At 42.9% G+C, this 23,582-nt stretch overlaps 1 protein-coding gene across 1 annotated transcript in view; it reads left to right on the top strand.

Moving 5' to 3' along the window:
• LOC119184742 (glutamate receptor ionotropic, kainate 2) overlaps positions 1-23,582 on the top strand; it is a 197,196-nt gene that overhangs the window by 39,983 nt on the left and 133,631 nt on the right. The window lies entirely within an intron of this gene.

Genomic DNA, 23,582 nt, shown 5'->3' with positions numbered 1-23,582 from the left:
TCTAAACGGATGTTGAATTCGAGGAAACGCGAACACAAATATTTATTAGTGAAACAGCCTGAACAGAAACAGCGTTGTTTGTAATCCCGTACAGTATATTTTGGACGCTGATGCACACGTACACACGACTGCAAAGACTAAGCAAACGTTTTGCCGTTTGTAGACAATGGGGCCACCTCGATACTGCCACATGCTTCCAGCGAAACACTCGCACAATGCAGCGCGTTATTCATTGCATCCTCTCGTAGCCACCTGTGCATAGAGCGACAACTATAGAAGCAAACGTTCGCTGCTGAAACAAAAGTTTTCCCCGCAGTTGTTTTTGCTCGACGCAGACACCTTAGTGTGAGCAATGGAGGCCCACAAGTGTTTGCTGGAAGCGCGTATTTTCCGACAAGACTATATCTTTGCACACACTGGACAAGTTAGGGGGGCGGGGAGAAATGTGTGGGGTAAGCAGGGTTGTTCACAGCACCGTCGGTATAATTGCGCGTTTTCTTTTTTCAGTTACAAGTTTTATCTGCAACAAAGTTTTCCCGTTTTACAGCGTCAATGTGAGGTAACACTAGGCTGTTTATTGCTGATTATATTGAAGAGCATCAAGAAGTGCTTGACAACCCTCGCTTTGTTATTTAGGAGAACAATGTATTTATATTTAAAAAGGTTGGATAAGCTTCTTAGAAACTTATTAGCGTTATTGTATGAAACATTAAAGTTTGATTAAATGAAGCAAGCAGAGCCACACATTGATTCCTTATAGAAGCCTGGCATTCTAAGAATAGGAAGCGTGTTGCATACGAAGATTAACTAGGCGTATTGACATAAACCTATAATATTGTCGCGAAAATCAGCACGTTGTATTTTTGTGCATACAGTGAGCCACATTGTGTTTGCTAAATTCACAGTGTGCATTTTTATGTCTTCTACGCTGTGGCGTGCCCTTAGATGTCACCTGTTTCTTACAGGTCTTTTTTTTTTACTTCATTGCATTTAGGTATTACTTGCTATTTCATTGAATTTCGGTATTGCATTTATATACTACATGCTAACGAAGTGATAACAAGGTTATCGCTTCTTAGCATGTAATGGTAGTCACCGAGTTCAAGTTACTTCTAATTTATAGTTTTGTCATCATGCAGATTTCTTTGACTCAATCGCATGCATAATATCTATAGAAATAATTTACTTCTAATCAATAGAAACACAGTATTTTTCTTCTCATAAAGCAAAAAAAAAAATTGTGGGTGTCGACAGTCATCTTTAACTCTCAAAGGTTATTCAATAGCACTGACTGGCGTCGAAAGAACCCAAAAAAGAAGTGACACAAGAGAGATAATGTCAAGGCACTCTCCATTAGGCCGCCTAAAAAGGAAGTATACGCTTCAGCATAAAAGAGAAAGCTCTAAAATTGTCCCCCCTGGAATCGAGAGCCGGAGGATCGATCCTTTCTGCTCAGACGTGTCCCGAGGCAGCCGTCCCACAGCAACCCCCTCCATCAAGAGAAAGAATTCCAATAATCGACCTCTCACCGTGGTCAATCGTGATGAAAGGGGCCAAAAAAAGGGAATAAAAATGCTACGGAGTAATCGCGGAAGAGGAAAAGCCTTCGGAAGGAGAATCTATTTTATCCGCGCTTGATACCTGTGACTCATCGCTGACTTTTGTCTCGTCTAATAAATATGGAATGGTCGCGGATATCAACTTTCAGTATCTTCTTGGCTTTTTTTTTTTTGTCGCGAAGCTTTTTGTTGCTGCTATTAGCTAGATTTCCATAAAAAAGAACACAATGAGTAACGATGCAGATGTTTATCAAATGTGGCTTCATTTTCGCAACACATTGAGGCACTTTGGTACGTAAAACAAATAAATTTATAGATAATTTCAATCATCACATTCGGACTTTTGTGTTGTGAAAAATTAAAAAAAAACATTACATGCTGTTCACACACAACCGCGGATTTACGGTACCCGAATCAGACAATTCCTCGTCTTCTTTGGCTATAGCAGTTTCACTGAGCGCTTTCTCAAAAACAATACATCTTTACCAAAGCCATATCGCCACACATTTTAAATGCTTAATTAAAAGAGAAAAGCAGTGCTTCTTCATTTATAAAATCATGTTGCTCTCTGTCTTCCATTAGGTGCACGTGAAAATAGTCATTATTGTGACGGGCAAAGAAAACAAGGAAATGAAAACCATATAGCTGTACACCATTCTGTTGTGTCATGGCGGATCATTATTGATGTTTTTTTCTCAAAACTTCTTTGTTGGCCCATTTCATTTTTATCATAAGAGAACTTCTGAAGCTTGGTCAAGACGCATATATTTATTTATTCAGAATTATTGAGTTCTCCGCTGTCTTGAGCGGCCTGAGTTTCACTTTTTTTTTCAAATGAATATAGGACAGGTGTAAATTTTCCATCCACGTTTCTTTCTAAGTTTTCTTTTCGATATACAGTGCTCTATGCCCAGCAACTGTTGTATAAAAACGATGGTTCCTGTTACGCATCCAGGTTATATACGTTCACACACAAAAAAAGACTGCGATGTTGTATGATGCGCTACCACTTTTAATGTTTTAGAAGAGAAGCTATGCTACCAGATTAAAAAAAAAGATGCAATACAAATGCTTTTATTAGCGGCCCATAAGAATTAAGGAAGACACGCATTTTTCTGCTACGCCATTTCTCTTGTTGGCAATTGGTATGCTTCATCACGACGACGATTAAATCAATACTTATAAATCTGATAAAGCCAAGACATTTTGCTTATTAATGATTTTCGGGAGAGTTGTTGCCCCGCCATTTCAAAGTATACAAATAATATGAGGTGGTGAAGCAACCAAAAGGCAATCAAATGAATTTGTGCGTAACACGCTCTTCATAGAATCAATCAGGATGCATGACATAGGCAGAAAAACACAGACCCTTTCATGTCTTGGCCGGCCTCAGCAAGTACCCGATCACAGGCACGATTCGAGGTCTCTTACAGAGAAATCTGCTATGCGATGACAACGAGGGTTGTTTTGGCGCCGTGGTTGTCCGCTGCTACCGCCACCGTACGCGTCCGTTACCGCTATCGTGCCAATTAAGAAAAAAAGATAGTGAATGACAAAAAATATGTATGATAGGACCCGATTCAAACTTGGGGAATCTCTGCGCACCCCACGTTGCTACTACAGAGCCATGCCGTTGCTCGAAACTCCGCCGCAAAAAGTATACGGAAAAAGAGAAACGTCTTTATTCACAAAAGCATGGCGAAGGTGAGTGTGGGAGGAACCCCTAGCCCGGGGTCTCTAGGACGACTCCAGCGACGAGTCGGGTCCGCTGTATCAGAGCTCGGAGGACCTCGGGAGGTCCATCGCGGAGAGCATCATGAACCGCGTTTCCATGTACACTGTCGTTCTTTATGAAAGGGAACACGTGAACGCATGGCCTGCGCTTTGCGGCACCTGCCTACAGTACTATCAACCGACAAGTAAAGAAAGCACGTTCGTTTTTGGCGTCAACTATGGCCAAGCAAGAGAACGAGTCATGGCCGGTAGACAAGCGCCGCTAGATTACGTTCCCTCAACGCTCGAGCGGCGTGTGATATCGGACGATTACTGCAGCCTGCGCCGTGGTCGCGCACAACATTTGATATGTTGGCAGTGGACTACGCACTGCAGGCCTGAGCAAAGAGTGAGTGCAATCTAGCAGCACTTGTCTACCGGCTGGTTACTTTTTTCGGCGACATATCACGCTAAAAACGATCGTGTGTTCTTTTGCTCTCGGTTTATGGTGCTGTAGGCAGCCGCCTCATAGCGCAGGTTACACGTTCGCCTGATCCCTTTCATAAAGAACGACAGTGTACAATGCAACGTGGTATAGAAGAGAAAAAGAACAACCAGACGTCACTCAAAGTGAACTGGGAAACTCGAGGTCACACAATACCTACTTTGTAACTACTGGGTCGCTGAATTTTCCGAACCCACTACAAACGTCTTAGCTATAAATCCTCACCAGCCACCGCATCAACAAAGCGCACATAATGGCTTGCGAACGTGTAGCGGCTACCTCTCCTCATCACAGAATAACAAATAATGTTGTTGTGGTCATTCCCAACTTGCAAAAACAGATGGGGTAGGGGGTACCTTGCAAGTGAACTTGTATCAGTAGCCCCAAGAGAGTTTACAACAGGTCTTTGAAAAACTTCTCTTTCAGCATTCGCTGTGATTATACGGCGCTTTCCGCGCACACCTCGCGTTGTTTTGCGATAGCAATTAAATGAACACTCTCGGCTAGGTTTCGCCGCCGGCGTCGGCATGGGTGTTGGCGTTGACGTCATGCACTATATACGTATCTATATTTATATATATATGAAAACGCGAGAAAAAAATCTCAGAAAAAAAGACTCCGGCACGCGGAATTCAACGTGGAACCTCCGTGTCATGACTGTAAGGCGTTAACCACTGAGCCACCGAGAGGTACCTCCTCAACCGTTCAAACGGCAAGCTATTCATATCTACCACTTACCACTCTTGGCGGGCATCTCTGGGAGACACTATCGTGTTTTCAGCATTATCAGCAAGATTGCGCAGTGAGCGCGCAGCGGCTCTGATTTCTCACGCGTAATTTGTCCCGCCCAGCGAATAAGAGGGTGTACGGTCAATCGCGTGCCCTTATTCTGCAGAGGAGAGAAGCGTACGTCTTGGCTAGCCTTTGAGTTTCGTTGGAATGATTTCGTTGTAGTTACCAGGTGCACAAAAATCACTGCAATCGTTGCACAGTCTCATTTTGCGAAAAGGGCCCGCTTTCCAGACACAGAAAATAAACCACTCAGATGCGTATTCTCTATAATATGTGCCTGTGAGTACGTTTCGAGCGCTCTTTGTGCGTTTGAAACATGGGGCACTTTTTCATCTGCTTGCCATTCTGCGCGGGGCCTTCCAATTTGTTCCTAATGTGTTTGTTGCTTCGCCTTTGTGGTGAAGCTGTGATATTATCGCATTTCTCTGCGTACTGCAGACATTTTAGCATCTATCTATCTATCTATCTATCTATCTATCTATCTATCTATCTATCTATCTATCTATCTATCTATCTATCTATCTATCTATCTATCTATCTATCTATCTATCTATCTATCTATCTATCTATCTATCTTTGAAGCTAGACAGCTAGCCACTCACGTCTCGATGCTCTCATGATACCCCCTTAACTTAAGGTAAACCAAAATTTGCATGAATGATTAATACAGAGATGCTTCTACAAATATGACTCCATGGTCGTCACGTAATTAATAAGGTGTTCGTTTCTATCACTGCATGCTACCTTAATGTCGGCGCGAAAACAGTCTAAACATTTTTAAATTCATCAGTGTTTTACATTGTTTTTCAAACGATTTAATGGGACACGCAATTTCATTGTATACCAGAAGGGGATCACTGTTTAAAGCGAAATCGACTGTTTTTCAGGACTTTAGCGGAACATTTGGGCTACAGTACGTCAGATCTAACACTGATCGTGCTTGACCGCGAACAAACGTAGGCTGTTTCATGTTCAGGCAGGTAAAATTTTTATTCGTAATCCAGTCCCACAGAGGAGTACTAGCAGAGTCTCTCCCGAAACCCCATGACACGCGATGGGAATTGAAATCTCCAGTGAGAAATATTTCATTCTTGCAGCTACTTAAGACACAGTCTAATTGTTGTGTATTGTGTACGCCTAAGGGAAAATAAGCATTTATAATAGAAAAAGGTGGCATTCTGGCATGTTGATGTCAATTGCCAGAATTCCAAACTCAAAGGACATACAATGAAACGCCAGACTCGCTGTTTGGTGAGTCTGGCGTTTTGTTTGATATTAATATTCATACAACACCACGTAGTGAAGGGCGATCTAACCAAAATATTGGAAAAATTTTTAAATGATAATTTTAATTAGGCGTAAGCCATGATTCTTGCAATATTATTATGTCGGGTTTTAACTGATTAACTAAGCAAAATTAATCTGTTAAAGCGGAGAAGAAAGAGCAACAATTCCACTGCCGAACTTTCAAAGTATTCATAGTGATGCGCGAAAGACTTCGGCAATAACTGTTTTCAAAATACTTTCTTTAAGAATGTGGGTGGTATTAGAATCACCTTTTTTGGCTTTTGAACTGGGGCACGTAGATTTTCCTGGGGACCCAGTTCGCTTCTGGCACCTGCCATCATGGCTAATTTTCATTTCGTCCTGAAATTCTACTTTATTCGAGGTGGTGGGTTTTGATACAGAAGGCGTTGGATTTGCCTGATTTTCTTGCTGTGGTGCTGAATTAGACACCTTTGCGGTGGCTGCTGTTGCTCCGCAAGACGCCAGATTGGTCATCGGTGCTACAGCTTTTGAAAGTAGTTGTGTCATCTATGCGCAAAACACTCGCGAGACACATTCAGTTAGAGTAGTTATTATCTGATCCAACGCCTTTGCATTGCTTTTTCAACTGCTGACTCAACAAGTTGCAAAAGACTCTTGCCTCGCAGCAACACCAGTATATCCGAATGTTCAATTTTTGACAACCGCAATAGCTTCTCGTCGTGAAGATTTTCGCCTATCCATTATTTCTAGCAGCTGTATTTCATTCAACCTTGCCTGACATTTCATGTAATTAGCTGCAGGGTCTCCTCCACATAGATAGTACTTTTATATTTCGGCCGTGCATTTATAGGAAGGCTCGTTAGCACCACATGCTTGGCATCGGGAACCTGATTTGCAACCCCCTAAGCTGTGGCCAAAACGCCAGCAGGTCCGGCACTGAAGAAGACGAGAACCTAGATGTTCTACACGAACGTTTAGTGGCCTTATTTTCAATCTAGGTGGGCCAGAAGTGCCGGCCAAGGTGGCAATAACCAATTCTTTGGGAACTTTCTCACCATTCACTACGCGGTTACACTGGTATACGGCTATGAGGCCAGCGTCCGACAGCTTTTCCAGAGTCTCGGTTGGTGACAATCGAGAGTCAACTCCTCGAACGATTCCTTTTGTACATTCCTGTTGAGACGGAATGAACGCACTCACCGGAAATGACACAAATGCCTTGCAATTTAGAAGGTCCACAACACATCAAGTATCTGACAATCTACATACCTCACCACCTCTTTCAAAGCTTTCGAACGTCGCTTATCAATTGAAAGTGCGATGTCATGGTCTGGAGCTCCGCCTGAAAAGCTATCGGGTTGTTCAGCCTGATCAATCTCCCACTCAAAGAATGCACCAGCGCCTTTCATTATTATTCGTTATTATTATTATTATCTTTTCTGATTGTCTGCTGTGGTGGTAAAATGGTTATGGTGCTCCAGTGTTTACGATCCATTTTGGGGTTTGATTTTAGCCGTGCTGGTCGTATCTTAATTGAGCCAGAATGATAGAGGCCTGTGTATTACACCCTGCCACTGTACATCAAAACTCATTATATGGTCAAAAATTTAGGAGCCTTCCTCCACGGCTAGCCTCATAAGCATAATGTGGTTTGCACGTGTAAAAGCGCAGATAATATAAAATGTATCTTTTTATCGGCCTAATGATATTGTGTAGTTCAGTATTGTAGGTAAGCCCCGCCGCGGTGGTCTAGTGGCTAAGGCACTCGGCTGCTGACCCGCAGGTCGCGGGTTCGAATCCCGGCTGCGGCGGCTGCATTTCCGATGGAGGCGGAAATGCTGTAGGCCCGTGTGCTCAGATTTGGGTGCACGTTAAAGAACACCAGGTGGTCGAAATTTGCGGGGCCCTCCACTACGGCGTCACTCATAATCATATGGTCGTTTTGGGACGTTAAACTCCACATATCAATCAATCAGTATTTTAGGTAGCGAACGTACCTCGCATCGGTACAAAATAGTATAGACACTTGACCTTGTTCTCAAATCAAATTAGAACATTAATAATGGTGGTTTTTGGACGCCTTACTAACGTCAGCAACGATGGTACCGGACAGAAAACGTCATGAGGGGAACATACCGACAATACAAAACACAGCAAAAAACGAAGTTCACTTACCAGAATATGTTTTTCCGCATATGAATCACAAAAGACTCCAATATTTCACGCGCGTTCACATGCAGTCGACGTCCACACGTTTTCTAAAGAGCGTTCGCGCGTTCTATAGACTCTCTATTGTGGCTCAGGGCATTAGATATATGCTCACGTCCTGCTCGGCATTTCCGCTCCAAGGCACGTTTTCTGGCTGTCGATAGAGATAGAGGTGACGAAAAGTAGTCTCACGTCAATGGCGACTCCTTTCGAATTCCTTGCGGTCGTTCTTGAAGAATGACATGTTGCCTCTGCTTCGTTGTAGATATTTTCTGTATACGATAACCAAAGCACGTTTACTTCGTGATCATGATTCCGTCTGAAATGTATGTGGTTGCGCGCGCGTGCATGGGTGTGTTTGCGTGCGTGCGCCCCCCCCCCCCCTTGTAGACTCAGTTTTGTTCTTGTATTGAGCGACTTTAGGGAGGCCTTTACATTTGAGATCGCTGGCTAGTAATATTCCCGCATATTTTGTAGATGTCTCTACTGGCAGTACAGGAGTAGTTGTGTTTGTCCAAATTTACAACCCACTATTATATTTAGTTGTTTTTTTACTACACTAATCCTAAGCCTATGTAGAATAAGCCATGAAAAGATAATCTCCAGAGAAGGGCATAATTTATAATTGAGCATAAGCTACACTATTTAATATATTCTATGTAATGTGTTTGTGGTACATAAAGAATAAATAGCATAAATGTAATTACCAGGTATTTTGTGCGTTCTTCATTTAATGTAGGTAAACGAAAATATCGTAGCAGTAGTGGGAACATAATGGCACGTACAAGCTGTTTCATAGTTAAGGGAAATCTTGGAGCGCCTGGCATCGCGCTGAAACTAGCGCTGCAATCGCGCTCCGCCAGTAGCTCGCGCTTGCGCAGACGCTTGAAGGGAGTGGAGTTGAACAGCGTCATCTGCTACAGCAGCGCGCGTGCCGCATTGCCGGACAGCGCACGGATATCATTGTTAACGCGGGAACTGGGCCGATACTCTGCATCAATTATTTCCAGAAAAGTCTGCACTGCTGGATAGGACACGAATAAACAAAGAACGATCAACTCGCTCGTGCTTGTCGTCTTCGTGTAAACTATGGCTGTGCACGTTTTCCCGAAGTTCCCGTGCAAACTTGCGCAACTTTGAACACTTGGCTGCACTAAGCGTTGTGCAACGCTAACCTCTTAGATTCGTGGCAATGGGGCACTATAGCAACAGTATTCGACCGCATGCCTTGTTTGCTCTATTAAACGCCTTGGTGATGTGCGCGTTCATGAACATTTCTTTGCTGTGTGTGCACTGTGGTACGCTGGGACGAGGAAGACACAACAATTAGCAAGCAATGTGCATTATGTTTAATGGAATGAAAAATAAAAAATAAGAACTGAACAGTAGTAGCTATGCTGATGCGCTGGCTTAAAACGATAAAATAAATTGGAACAAATTCAGGAATTTAGGTGAGTACAACGTCAAAACGTGTGTCTCTTTGAGGACACTTAATTACCACAAGACTTACTAACCGGCTCATGACGCGCCCGCGACGCTTCCACTTAGTATCTTGTCATGTGACCAGCGGCATTTATGACGGCACCCATTCTTAACGGCAGTGAGGAGAACAGTGACTCGATGAGCGATGTATTCACTTACAGGGCGTCCGACTAGCTCACGATGGTGGACCACAACCAATCCTCGCACAGCCCGTGTAGAGGATGGCGTGCCACCGACCTTTTCATGAAGCCCCAGCCATTTTCAATTTCATTTATGTCTGGCGATTGGGGTGGTCATTCCATGGCCCCTTCATGAAGCAGTGCATGGAGTGGGCATAGAAACTCGCACACATACGGTGCGCAAACTGATAAAGACGTCGCACAAAACTGAGTGCTGATTATCAGCTCAGTTCTTGCAATAACAATGATATATCCGCGTGCTCGCCAGCAATGCGGCAAGCAAGAGTGGCCGTATGCCCCGCCACGGTGGTCTAGTGGCTAAGGTACTCGGCTGCTGACCCGCAGGTCGTGGGTTTGAATCCCGGCTGTGGCGGCTGCATTTCTGATGGAGGCGGAAATGTTGTAGGCCCGTGTACTCAGATTTGGGTGCACGTTAAAGAACCCCAGGTGGTCAAAATTTCCGGAGCCCTCCACTACGGCGTCTCTCATAATCATATGGTGGTTTTGGGACGTTAAACCCCACAAATCAATCAAGAGTGGCCGTAGCAGACGACGCGGGTCAAAACTACCCTCCTAGTTTATCTGTGCGCGCGCGAGCAGCTGACTGCATCACGATGCCACACACTCCGAGATTTCCCCCAAGTGTGGAACAGCCTGTACCTTCCAAGCCAGTTCTTTCTGTTTTGCCCACAGTCTTTCTTATCGGCATGTGCACTACGTCGAAGACAATATTCGTCCTTGTATGCACGTTTAACTTTTATTGTATGTTCAAGAATCTTGCGCCCTTTCACGCAATTTTCTGAGCTAGACCCTATATGGTTATAGTTGTCTTTTAGCGAAATTCAGTATCACACTATATTGTAATAGTCATGGTCTGTTTTATTTTCATCGTAGTAAAGTTAAAGGCAACGAAACAAGCATTCTAGAACTAAGGAATGCCTAAATGACTGAAGGATGATTCGCATCACGTCTACCAGTTATAGCGTGACCTATAAGTAACTGCAAATCGCCGCAAATGGTTGATCTTTGCGAAAAGCGCAAATATTAGCTCTGTCGTCTGCCGCTGCTTTCTTTTTTTTTCATTCACTAGAGAGCATTCAAAAAGACAACAAAGCAGTCATACGGGCTCTAACGGAACGTCTGTTCGTTTTGCGTGGCGATGAGTGAGCGAGCAGACGTGACAGGCATCACTATTGCGGGGTATTGAGGTCGAGAGACGCGAAGGCCGAGCCAGCCTTTGTAAGCATCGTTCGCATCGAGTTTCTCGGTGGTGGCCAGGCAGTGACGGTAGCGCGGTGCCTTTATAGGCCACCGGTGAAAGTGATCTTTAGGTATTTATGTTTCTCCTCACTTTGATAAAAGCCACTAAACTCGAAACAGCGACTTGGGGTGTTTATGTATATGCGTAAAGTAATTCCAGACATGAGCATATCCTTAGAGCTCGTCGTGTTTCCTTGTGTACGTTCTCTAAAAGCGCTGCGTAAACATGTACGATTCATGTCATATCATGCTGCCGTGCTTAGCCGCATTATCGAGTACAAAGGTTCACTCATTACGACCCTGACTTTAAGAGAAGTCAATGCTTGCACAGCCAACCTTACACCGAGTCGTCTATGTCCGAAGTACAAATAAGAAACTTTCTGATTTTAAGGATATTATGACTTGCTTGCTGACATTGATCAAATTGGTATTTTTTGGTGACGGACCTTTACAGTAGACTTATTAGGCATGTATTGGTGTAAAGAAATGTTTGAAGATTGAAATCTTTGACTTTTTACACTTCCAGGTGTGACTCGTGCAACTGCGACGAGATGATGGAATAGAAATCGACTCTTGGTGATTTATTTTTCGTCAAACGCGTTGTTCTTGCATTGCCTCGAACATTTTTCACCAGAGAGTGTTTTAAGGAGACAAGAGACTTGGACCATGCTAATACGTGCAGAGTCAGCAAAGTGACGTGGCGTTCTTACTGACTTCGAGTTGAATCAGGCGTTAGTAAGGGAATGTGGGCTTACAATGGGTAGATCTAATGCGTTTCACCTGTAGAGAACATGCCATTCTTCTTTTGCCACGTCATGTCAGCGCATTTTTCTTAACGGTAAAAAACGTAATAGGTCACGCATCTGGTTGACCTCTTTGACTTTTCTTTTTCAGCACGAAAATTTTGTATTCCAGGGTTTTCATAAATAATTTTAATAAGCATAATATTAACGTATTTTCGTCGCGTAAAAGACGTCGAAAGAATTCGTATGGTCAGATAAGAAAGAAAAACTCTACATTAATAATATTAATATTGACAATAATATTATTATAACAATATTATATTATTATTAGTAGTAGCAGTGGTAATATTGTGGGTTTAACATGCACGAACTACCATATCATCATAAGAAAAGCCGTAGTGAAGTGTTCCGAAAATGTCGACCATCAGGTGTTCTTACCCAGCGCAGATATAGCACAAATAGTAGAAAAACTTACAAAAAGTTAATTTTGTAGCCAAGGCGTTACGCTGTTATTTCAAATATTATCACGTTGATTTTGTAACAAACTGTGCATACATATATTGTTTTGCACGCACACGTGCTCTCGCACGTACACACACATGAGCATGCACTACTCCTCCTCTCCCTACACAAAGAGAAAAACATAACTATATGCCCTCCGGCAAAATCTCGCTTTTATTGATTCTTTTCGAATCCTGAAAAACGCAGATGTAGTAACGTCATGACGATGAAGATTTATTCGCTGGTTCTGGGCGAAAAATCATCTTGTCCATGACTGAAAAGTTGACAAAGGTGCACATAAATTGAACCATTCAAGTTTTTGCTTCAAAACCAGAATCAAAACCAAAACATCTGTTTGGCAAGCAGGTGTCCTTCCACAGAGCCATGTCATTGCTTGAGACTCCATAGAAAAAAGAAAACATATGAATGTCCTGTAGTGAAAGGTGTCTCCTAAACGCGTGCAATATAACGTAGCAAAATCCTACAAACGTAAGAAACTTCAAAATACATGTGAATTGCTCAACCCGTGGGTGGTGTAAATTAGCCCAATCCCTACAAAATATCCAGCTGCGCGAGTACACATGCCATATCATGGACATTCGAGCAAGCAGAAGAAAGAATGATGTAGGGCACCTAGTAGCTGTATACACCCGGTATACAATCTACTATTGTTTAATACGGCTAATGTAACGCGCATAAACCTTTCTTACTCTGTGCGATTGTTCAAGACATGGGGCCCTATTGCGCTATCACACTCTACGCCTAAAGGTGGAGCTCAAGCGTCCTCCAAGTTGTATTCTTTGTGTGCGACAAGCATACGTAACTTCATATAGTTTCGCGCTTAAATTAGTACACGTACCTAATTACTACACGTACTAATCGTTCAGGATTTGTGAGAATATTGCTAGAATTCCGATTTGATAATGTACTGCTGATCACCAATCAGCTTTCGCTCTTTCTCTCCCTAATTTTACGCATTTGATACGTTTCTTAGAGAAATGCCCTGCACGGTGATATAAAACGGCTAGTCCCAACTTTTCGATAACTTCTTGTCATCTGTTGAAGCCCCAAAGTTCGCTTGTCGTCCAGTAAAACGTTTACGTTGCCTTGTTTTTTTTTTCTGAGAATTTGAAGCGCACACGCCCTCACAAGGGGCAACTACTTTCCGTCTTCTTTAGCTTGTTAGTTTTACTTATAGCACGGATCAAACACGTTCCAAACTCAGCGCACGCGCATACGTTCGTGTATATTTCGTTCTCCAGCCAAAGCGAGAGATGGCGACAGCTGCTGGATTAATAAAACTTGGGGCGCTTTCCACATGTTCCAGAACTTTTTTGTGGTGAGGGAGGGGGGAACAAGAAATACGATAAAACAAAAAAAGTATAAAGAAGGCCAGTTCAAACATGTTGGCTCATTACTGCGTCGTGACCTGGCTTCTTTTCGCACCGTGCCAAATCGCCTGTGCCAACTCGTTCACACTGCACCGCCATCGGTCAACTGGCCAGAGCTGCGTCCCCTGTCAATAAACAGTCGCGCGCCCAGAGGGTGGATGCCCGTAGGGTTACAAACATATACCGTTCCTAACGTTGTAGCAGTCTATAGTGCAACGGTATCCTGTGGCAGCACTTTGCTCAGAGAAAACAATGAAGGAAGATAGAAAGTGTTTGTCATGACTGTGCACGGTGTCTGGTTACGAACGCAGTAAAACCTACGCATTGTGCCCGAGGCAAACGGTTTGTAAGGCGCACAATATGACTTCCAAGGATCTGACCTGTTTGAACTAACGCGCTTTGCGACTACAGCGCATGATAGCGCACCGCGGTCACTGTTCTCGATCTTGCCTGGGACCACGCCTGACTGTGCAACGGTCGGCCTCAACAAGTTAAAAAAAAGAAGAGAAAGAAAGCACAGTAATCCAAGCTGAATCGGGTCTCAATCGCTCTTCTCAGCTCACATTGGCTATATTTTTTTCTTGAATTTTTTTGCAGTATTTATAGTCCTGGAGTCCCATTCGAGCTTTTCTCTTTTTTTATTAGTCATGGTGAAGATCTGCATCAAGTCAGCGCAATTCTGAAACAGTTTCTTTCCAAGCGCTGTCTGTTTCCTCTTCTGCAGAACAGAAAAATAAGATTGAGATTCCTCCAAGCGAAGAACAGTGCAGATTCAGCCTTTGTCTTCGATGTATACTCTTTGTCTGCTCCCTCTGCTGAAGTCATTTGTTACGGTTGAGATCCGTCGAAAAAGCTATCGTTTCTCTGTCCGAAATCGCTCGATCTGGCATGCCCCTGCTGCCCGCTTCATGGCAGCAGGATATTTTTAGGATATACCGAAGACTAGATCTGGCTCATCATACCAGTTGTTTTTCTTGCTCGGATGGTTGCTGAACCGGCAGCTTTTTGTTTTCTAGCCTAAGACCTTCTTTCATTAGTAGATTACAACATCGCTGCAAAAACAGAAGTTCATCAATGTCAAGGTGCACTCTTGTATTGGCACCACACTACGCAGTACACTGTTGTATGCGTAGTTGTTTTGTTTTCATCCTCAACCCCGTGAGTGACATACACTGTAATATATACGTGCATCTACGTAACCAACTGAAGCGATGTTCTCAATTTCTTGGCTTCAGATTTATGCCTGACTCTATTCATAAAAAAGCTTACGTCATCCGTGCACTAGGGTAATTGCTTTTCGAGCTATCAGCGTAATAAGTGCAAACGCAACATAGCAATATCTGTACCCGAATTCAGTTTTTCGAATTATTGTTGACATATTCTCATACATCACTTCATGCGAGATGCACAGCTATACCAGCTATACAACATGGCACTGTGCATTTCAAAATGACAATTCACATGCAACAGTTGCGAAAAGGAAGTAGGGTTGCCATCGCGGAAACAATATATTTCTTTTTCTTTTCTATGCTTCTTACTGTCTTTAGCCGTCTGCGATTGGTCGAAGTGATAGTTGTACCAATTGCAGATGGTTAATTGCACGCATCGACCAATCACACACAGCTAATGGTGGCAAAATAATTTGAAAACTGAATAAAATAATTCAGCGATTGCTCCCCAGGATATTATTCTAATAACAAGGTAGAAAGTTAATGACGATTACGATACTCCCTAACGCGTATGTGCGCTCAAATCCTTGCATTCTTTCGTTTGAAGAGGTGTGTTGCGGACGCAAACATCACAGAGAAATGTGTGTCAGTATAGTTACAGACTTTTCATTTATTTTTTGTATGTTTCTTATAAAACCAAATCAAAATATACGCTTGTTTACTTTTTATGCTTTTTGTCTGTTTTTTTTTTCGTGATGAAGAATCTAGAGTAATCCAGCCGCCCTCTGTGCTGTAAGGAAAAAGAGTCCCGTAGCTCAAGGCGTGCGGCAGGATGCATTTTGCTGTGACATTTCACTTGGTTGCAGGGATGTACAAAGGATGGGCAACCAGGGAATAGGAACAGTTCTTTTACTAAATAAATAATAGATTTGTGCAGCATAGGAGAGAAGTAATGAGCTGTCTGAACTAAAACACTCCTATTTTTGTATACAGAGTATATGAAATGCCACTTTTAGGAAGACATTGGGATTACATACAAGTAGTGGTCAAAATTATTTTATAAACAAAACGAATAGAAAATAAAAGCTTTGAAGCGTCGGCTTATATAAATAGCATACTTCTGAAAATATTTAGTGTTATTTATCACAGTCTTATTGCATTCTTCATTTACTACATCGGAGGTGCGCCTACTTGACTAGTAGACCTGTTTGTAGATGAACTAGAAATTAAAAAAAAGCGTTCAGCTGTGCACAGCTCATAAAGATATACAAATCACGCATGACAATGAAAAGTAAGTGCAAAAAATTATGCTATATAGCAAACGCGCTCTCCTTTTTTTTTGTTTCCCTTGGTTATGTCGTACCAGTTATATTGAGCGGGCACTAGTTCTGGTTTGAATACCAGTCCCACAAAACAACCTGCTACGGAGAATTGTGGCGTCGGTGGATGAGGCTATACGGTGGTGTGTGCAAATTAAGATGGACAAGAATGACCTAACAATTAAAGGCGTCACCTTCATTTTGCCCAAATATTACTGCTGTGATATACGTTAGGGCTCTTGTTTATGGCAATTTATAAATTTACCTATGCAGTAGTCAGTCATTCTTTTGGCCCCGCCGTGGTGGTCTAGTGGCTAAGGTACTCGGCTACTGACCCGCAGGTCGCGGGATCGAATCCCGGCTGCGGCGGCTGCATGTCCGATGCAGACGGAAATGTTGTAGGCCCGCGTGCTTAGATTTAAGTGCATGTTAAAGAATCCCAGGGGGTCGAAATTTCCGGATCCCTCCACTATGGCGTCTCTCATATTCATATGTGAATTTGGGACGCTAAACTCACATATCAGTCAAGTCAGTCTTGTGATTCCAATAAATTGAGCATGTGACTACATGAGCGAGTACGGAATTCTTTTCTCATATAGATACGATTTTCGCGACACTTTTTTTACTATATATATTCTCAAAAAGACTGTATACTTACCCTAATGACTATAGGTTATTGGTAATTTTTTGTAAGTTGACGTCAATGCTTCTAACCGTTTTATTTTTGAGGCTCGTCCTTCATGTAGTTCAACTGATCATTATCCCGAATTTATTTTATTTAGTAAGGCTTCACTGACATCATTGCTATGGCGGAACAGACGTCAGTAAAAACTACAGTAACATGAAGCAAAGAAAAAACCGAAAAGGAGGCTAAGTTAATTTAGGTAACTTGAGAGTAGAACCCACGACTTCCAAATTCCTGATGCCAGATGCTGGGTAATCTACCCAAAGCAGCACCTACGCGCATGCACGCGGAGTTTATTCTCCGTATGTCTCTACCAGCTTCATATTACAGCGATTGGTGGGGTGGTGCTGCCATCCATAGGCAGCAAAATCATTCTGCGCACGATGACACGAATGAGTGCCGACAAGAAGCAATTGGGTAGTTTCAGGGCAACGGAGGTTCGCAGTGGATTAGTTGAGAAAACTGCGGTGGGAACACTGCACGTACGCATCGATATCATCAAGTGCCGACGTAGTACGTGCTTCCCCTTTCGCGTCACGGTAGCGTGGTGACTCGTCGACAGGACAGTGCAGCTTCGACATGCGCCAATGGCGTTTCCCCGCCACCTACTGCTTCGAGTGCGACTGCACCGGCTAATGAAAATCTGCCCTAAGCAGTTCAGAGCGGCAATGCAACAATACAAATGCCAGTGATCAGCGGAATTTCTCGCCGAGTTCGTGGCTCTAAGTACCAGTTCTTCCTCTTGAGTGCCTGAAGCATCGTGCGTGCGAAAAGGTGTTAGCTACCCTGGTAGTAAAGAGCGCATGCCTTAGAGTTGACCTCGTGAGATTACGACGTTATGAGCCAATGCATATGAAGTTGACGTTCGTCATCTAGATGGAAGAGTGCCTTAAGGTGTGCATCCACGTACCACTGTGATGAAGTTGCCAAACAATAATACAGATTATGTAAGGTCTCATAACCACATGTACAATAAACTATGAGCTATATTCATGCAAAGACAATTTTACTTACGTGCTATACCTATTCATGCACAGTGGGATGAACAATGCGGTTTTCTTCTGCTCAGGAATCGCAAAATGCAATTTTAACAGGCAGACACGACACTATTAGTAGAAAATGCCAGTATACTACGTCGCTGTGTCTTTTTATTGCGCTTCTTTCAGCTCTCAAGATGAAAAAAAAATGTTAGTTTTAAGGCTGCTAAGCATTGCTACGTCTTACCATTTGTAATTGAAGCCATTATACCGGTATATAGCGAGTTTGGGCCATGAACACCAATTAACATTAGAAGATGTTCTTACAACATTTAGGGCAATTTTTCATTACCGTCAATGGGGAAGTGCTGATGTTGTTTGGAAACAAGACTTCCATATTATTACCAGCACGATAAGTATTTATTATCTTAACAAAGTAAATGCTGTACGTATCGTCTATGGTAAACGTAGTTACATTCATTCAGAGGCGACTACAAGAAAATCGCTGCTAATATCTACCCAAAAATATTTTATTGATAACTATTGATTTGAAATCACGAATTCAGGGGTCACAAATTCAAAGCAATGCATTTCTGTCTTGGTGTTATCTATTGATTCATCTTCAAGCTGCAGGTAAAACACTAGCCCAAACTAGGACTTTTTCTCTTTGTTCTAACAGTGACTTCACTTAGAACAAGCGTGCGCAGCTTAGAAGTGAGGTTAATGGCTGTATCGGCTTTAGTTAGGTTAGCTTTATTCAATAGCCTGCATCTAAATCTTGCGTCAGCTTCCAGCTTCGCAATGCGTTTTAATACATAATTAAGGGTGAAAAATTATTGAGTGGCTAATAATTGTGCACCGCTATAGTATACTAGTCCATCACTTTTTTTCTTGCTTTTTTATTGGCGCCAGTTCTCTAGTGTACTTCTGGTGGCGAGCAATACAATAATTGAAAAATGTTCTACACACTTGCAATGACAGCTTGCTCGCCTTTTTGAAATCACTTTTGTAAAAGTTACAAAACCAGTTATCCTACTTTGATTATAGTTATGTTGGCCACTTACTTTTCTAAACTATTTTTTTCTTTTACATGCAATCTTTCAGTTTATTGCTCGTGTATGCGCAGAAAAATAAAAGAAATCACCACGCCAACGCATAGAAAACTTTGCACATTGAGCTTTTCGTTTTGCTAGGTCGTTAGCGGACTACCGAAAAATCAGGGCTAGTTATATCGAGCGTAGACGTCGTTAAACTGCAATATTTCACTGACTTTCAAAGGAGGCGCGTAGAGAACATTAGAAAAAAGAGTCACAAAAAAGAAGAAAATGCGCATTCACCGTAAGAGAGAAGTCAGGAAAGAAGAATAGACGCGGAAAGAGACAGCTCGTGCTACCGACACCACCGAGTGTCGGCCTTGAGATAAGAACAGAGAAGCGACAATCCCTGATAACCCTACTCTCCTATATCCCACACTTCCTTTTCACTACTCTCTGTGTAGCCCCGATTGGCAGCACCGAGAACAGTCTGCCGGAGCCTCCCTGTGGCGGTCCGGCTGAGCGTGTTATTGTCTCCGAGTCAGCTCTCACGCACCGCTTTATGCTTCTGTTGTGGTGCCCTGTATAGCGCAGCCTTGCAACGTAGCCTTGTCTCTGCTCGGTTTTCGGCTCTCTTGTCCTTCACTATCTTCCCACAACAATAGTCCAGCCGCAAGATTGTCGTAAAAATCGTTCGCGATCCACAGCTCTCAGTGGTCAGCGCTTTGTGGCAAAATGTCGTCGGTCGTGATAGCAGAAAGAGAGACAGATAGAAGAAATTCAGAGAGCCATCAATTACTAGATGCTCTATTAGACAACCGCCACGATGGTTCGCTTCCGACCAATCTTTGCGCCGCTAACGTTTTTTTACGTGGCCCAACGCCGTCCGAGCTCCAGGAGTAAATGACCTATAGCCCAGTGGGGCGGCCCGATGTCGTTTACGAACGAAAGCGACGAAGACCCGCGCCTGTGCAAAGTAGCCGCACTATGCTATGTGGGTCACACTGATGGCCAGATGGTAGATTTCGACCACGCCTAAGAAGACCGATAGCAAGGCACCGTTTCGCGGTTCGGACTGCGTCTGACGTCAGTAAGTGGAGAGAAATACACATTGCTCCACTTGCGGAAAATTATCTTTCCGCTTGTGTGGATTGTGCGTGTGTGCGTGGGCGTTTGTGTGCGTTTATGCACGTGTGTTCGTTTGTTTTTAGCTCACCGCATCTGCTGGAAGTTTTAAAGCCACAGTATTTTTGTTTATACTAAATACAAATCCTACAAATGTGGCGTCACGCATTATTACTTTTTTTTGGTTATCAGGTTTTTTGTGCATGGGTGTGTGTGTGCTTAGAAATGCAGAGTTTGCACGGAATCAGATATTTTGGCACACGCCACAACACACTTCTTGATGCCGAGAGATAAGCAAGGAATGCCACGAGTCCAACTTGGCAATGTCATTGACAGATATTTTGTCTTTACTCAAACGACTTTAACCGTATACATGGTTGCAGTACAACTCAGGAAGAGTTGGTATTTGTTATTTTTTGACGTTACTATGCAAAAACGCTCAGGTTAAGCCAAGAGCAGTCGACATGAACTAGCGGTCGGCCCACCGTACAGCATACGTGAGGCATGCAGCGTTCGTTCGCACTTCCTTTCTTCAGGGCGCTTGTCATGTGCAAACCAAATTATGAATGCATTCTCTAAAATAACGCACTCACAAGTTTTGCTGTGCAAGAACTTCTGAACAGTCAACATATCCTCCTTCAGCTATGTTCTCCCTCATGCCTGCGAACGTTCATACAAACGATCCCTAGATTCATCTTTGACGTAACCTCCTTTCGCCATTCCTAAATACAAATATTGAGGCCATCTTTTTGCTACACTGCCTACATTTCGCAGCTCACCTGCCATTGTTATTAGTGGCAAAACGCCATTGTTACCTTAAATACGTATTGCCACTGTTCTACTGGACTGCAAAGGTAAAACAGGTGACATCAGAACGAGTGGTGTCGCAGGATTACTTCGTGTGGACGTCAAAACGCGCCGAAATTTTTGTTAACTGCACCCGCGACAAGCACGTCCATCAGTGTAACGCCAACAGTTGTCCCGAACAGGTGATCTGCAAATCAATTATTCGAGTGCCTTCAGTCTTATGAGTATTGAAGTTTGAGTATTGAAGTAGATGTGAAGTTTCTTGGTGCCGTCTTGCAAGCCCATATTTTAATGTAAGTATGAACTGGCGTCATTATGGCTGCAATTTTGTTGTAGTGAAAGCACCATAAAAGGCTAAATTTTTATTCTTGATATGCTTATCTCCCTAAAAGGGGTGCACTGAAAGTGTACAACAAAATGGCGCTGCATGACGTTGTGGCAATACCAACTATACTTCATCATAATTGATTGTTGCCCTGCACTTTGCCTGATTTTTCACTCGCTACATATCACTGTAATCAAATGTACTCGACGGCTTCAATTTCCTTGCTTAGTCATCGCACAATAAAAGGCCGCCTCACCATTGAGCTTGCCCTGTGATTTTCTTTCAGATAAACGCCAGTCGAGCACAGCACTTTACAAGCAGTGTGGTCCCTTGGTCGCGGTTCACGAAGTCAACATATTCTCAATGGCCGCTCACGAAAAACACATTGGTCCCAGCGGCATCCCAGCGTCGAGTGCGATTCCTCTTCGCTCGAGCTGGCGAAAATTTATTGCCTCTACGCCCTTTGCACGTTGTTGTTTATTCTCTATTTTTCCGCTTCTCTTTTATGGCTTATCCCGTTTACAGCTCGCCACACGAGAGGAATTTGCCAAGCAATCAAAACAAATAACGTTCAATTTCTGGCGTCGCATGTTACTTATTTAGCATCTTCTTCCGGGTTCCTGCAGCCTATCCTCATTGACGGCCTTGGGCCAACGTTGATAAAGGCCAGGCGTTGAAGAAATAGGGCTGTTTTTTTTCTTCCAGCCTGGTGCCGACAGGCAACATGCTCCCGCGTTTTGTAACCACGAAGCATTGCTCTGACATAGAGCCTTCCTAAAGAAACGCAGGGCGTAGTTTCCATGCTTAAAATTATCAAGTGTGGGCAGAAGGCACTTTTTCCACCCCCAACTCTCCCCCCCCCCCAAAAAAAGACAAACAAAAGGCGTTTGTAGTATCCTGAGGCCTTCGTAGTGTCCTGGCTTCCGGTTTGTGTCCGTGTTTGCAGGCCGTGTCTCTTTATATTGAATAACTAACAACTACCTCCACACTGTCAATAAAAAAAAGGAAGCTTGTATTTGAAACCCCGGCACTTGTGGTGGCGCTCCTTTTGTTTTTCTTTATGACGTCTTATCACTTATAAATATTAAAAATAATAATACCGCGGGACACGATATGATTTATTATTCTCAATCGCACACTTCGCCAAACAAATGCGCTATTGGAAAGTGCAAACGTCCTGCCTAACATACAGCTACCAATATCACTTGCCTTGAGGTTAATTTCTTGTCCGTAACGGAAAAGCATCATCTTTTCCACTCATTTGGCAGTTATTCTTGATCCTTCAAAGATCATATGCCATTACTATAGCATTTCGCATTTTACTCGTCCATACCAATTTTAAGGCTGATCATTTAGGGGAAATACATATCCTATTATTAATAATTTGTGGTGGTTCAACGCCCCAAAACCACCATATGCTTATCAGGAACGCCGTAGTGGACGGCTGCGCAAATTTCGACTTCTGTGGATCTTTAACTTGCACATAAATCTGATCACAGGGACCTCCAGCATTTTCGCTTCAATGAAGAAGTATGTATCAAAGTACTTCGCGTTCGTTTGGAGTAATCAGAAAAATAAATATGGGCAATATTTTGAGGGTCCTAGTCGATTTCCTACCATTCTGTTGTCAACTGAAGTGGTTCTTTCTTTGCATATACTAACTACACAAAAAATTTGTCGTGCAGTACTTTCAGGAAAAAAATCTACTGTTTTTTACTTCTCCGAAAACTATTATTTCCTGCCCACTATCTCCATTGTTGTCATTACGTTAGTTTATTGTTTACATAATTGGCTGCCTCTTCGCAACGCAGAAGCAATACCCTAATAGGCTGCTGCAGTTTTCCAGCAATGTCTCCTGTATTTGATGATGGTGATGATTAAAACCTAATTTTGATCCAGAAAAGACGCAGGGGAGACCACGCGCCACCCGGCTAATCCCGCGTAGGAACCGCCATTGAATCGGTGACCGAGCCACTTCTGTTTAGTTTCTTCCCCTCTAATCAAAGCTCTACGTTGTGATGCCGCTTTTACAGGCATCGTGGCGCCATGACGCAAACAATAGAGTATCTATCAATGTATATAAAACGCAGTTGTGTGTAAACACAATGTATATAAAACAGTCAACATGTTTACTTTTTGCTGCTAGTACCACTTAGCAACTCCAAGACTGCTATGTCGATTGAGACGTATTTACTCTATCACTGGCTATTCTCATATAGAAATTATTTCATTTCTTTGAATAGGTGTTACAACAAGCCATGTAAGAAAACTTTGGTGGTCGCCTTTCAATGAAGGCTAAATGGTATAGGCACGAATAGTGTGCGAAGTCAAGGCAGTTGAAGAACACCAGATAGTCGAATTTCCTCGAGCTCTCGAGTACAGCACCTGCGATAACCATATTTTGATTTTGGGACGTCAATCTGCACGTAATATCAACTAACAAAACTTTTTAAAACCTACAATATAATTACGCAGAAATAAAAAATGGCTTCTGTGTAATGCAACCAAACAGAGAAAAAGAATAAGGTATATGGTAAAA

This window comes from Rhipicephalus microplus, chromosome 5 (assembly GCF_043290135.1).
Source record: "Rhipicephalus microplus isolate Deutch F79 chromosome 5, USDA_Rmic, whole genome shotgun sequence".
Taxonomy (NCBI): Eukaryota; Metazoa; Arthropoda; class Arachnida; order Ixodida; family Ixodidae; genus Rhipicephalus; species Rhipicephalus microplus.
This window is presented reverse-complemented; position numbering and strand designations above follow the sequence as displayed.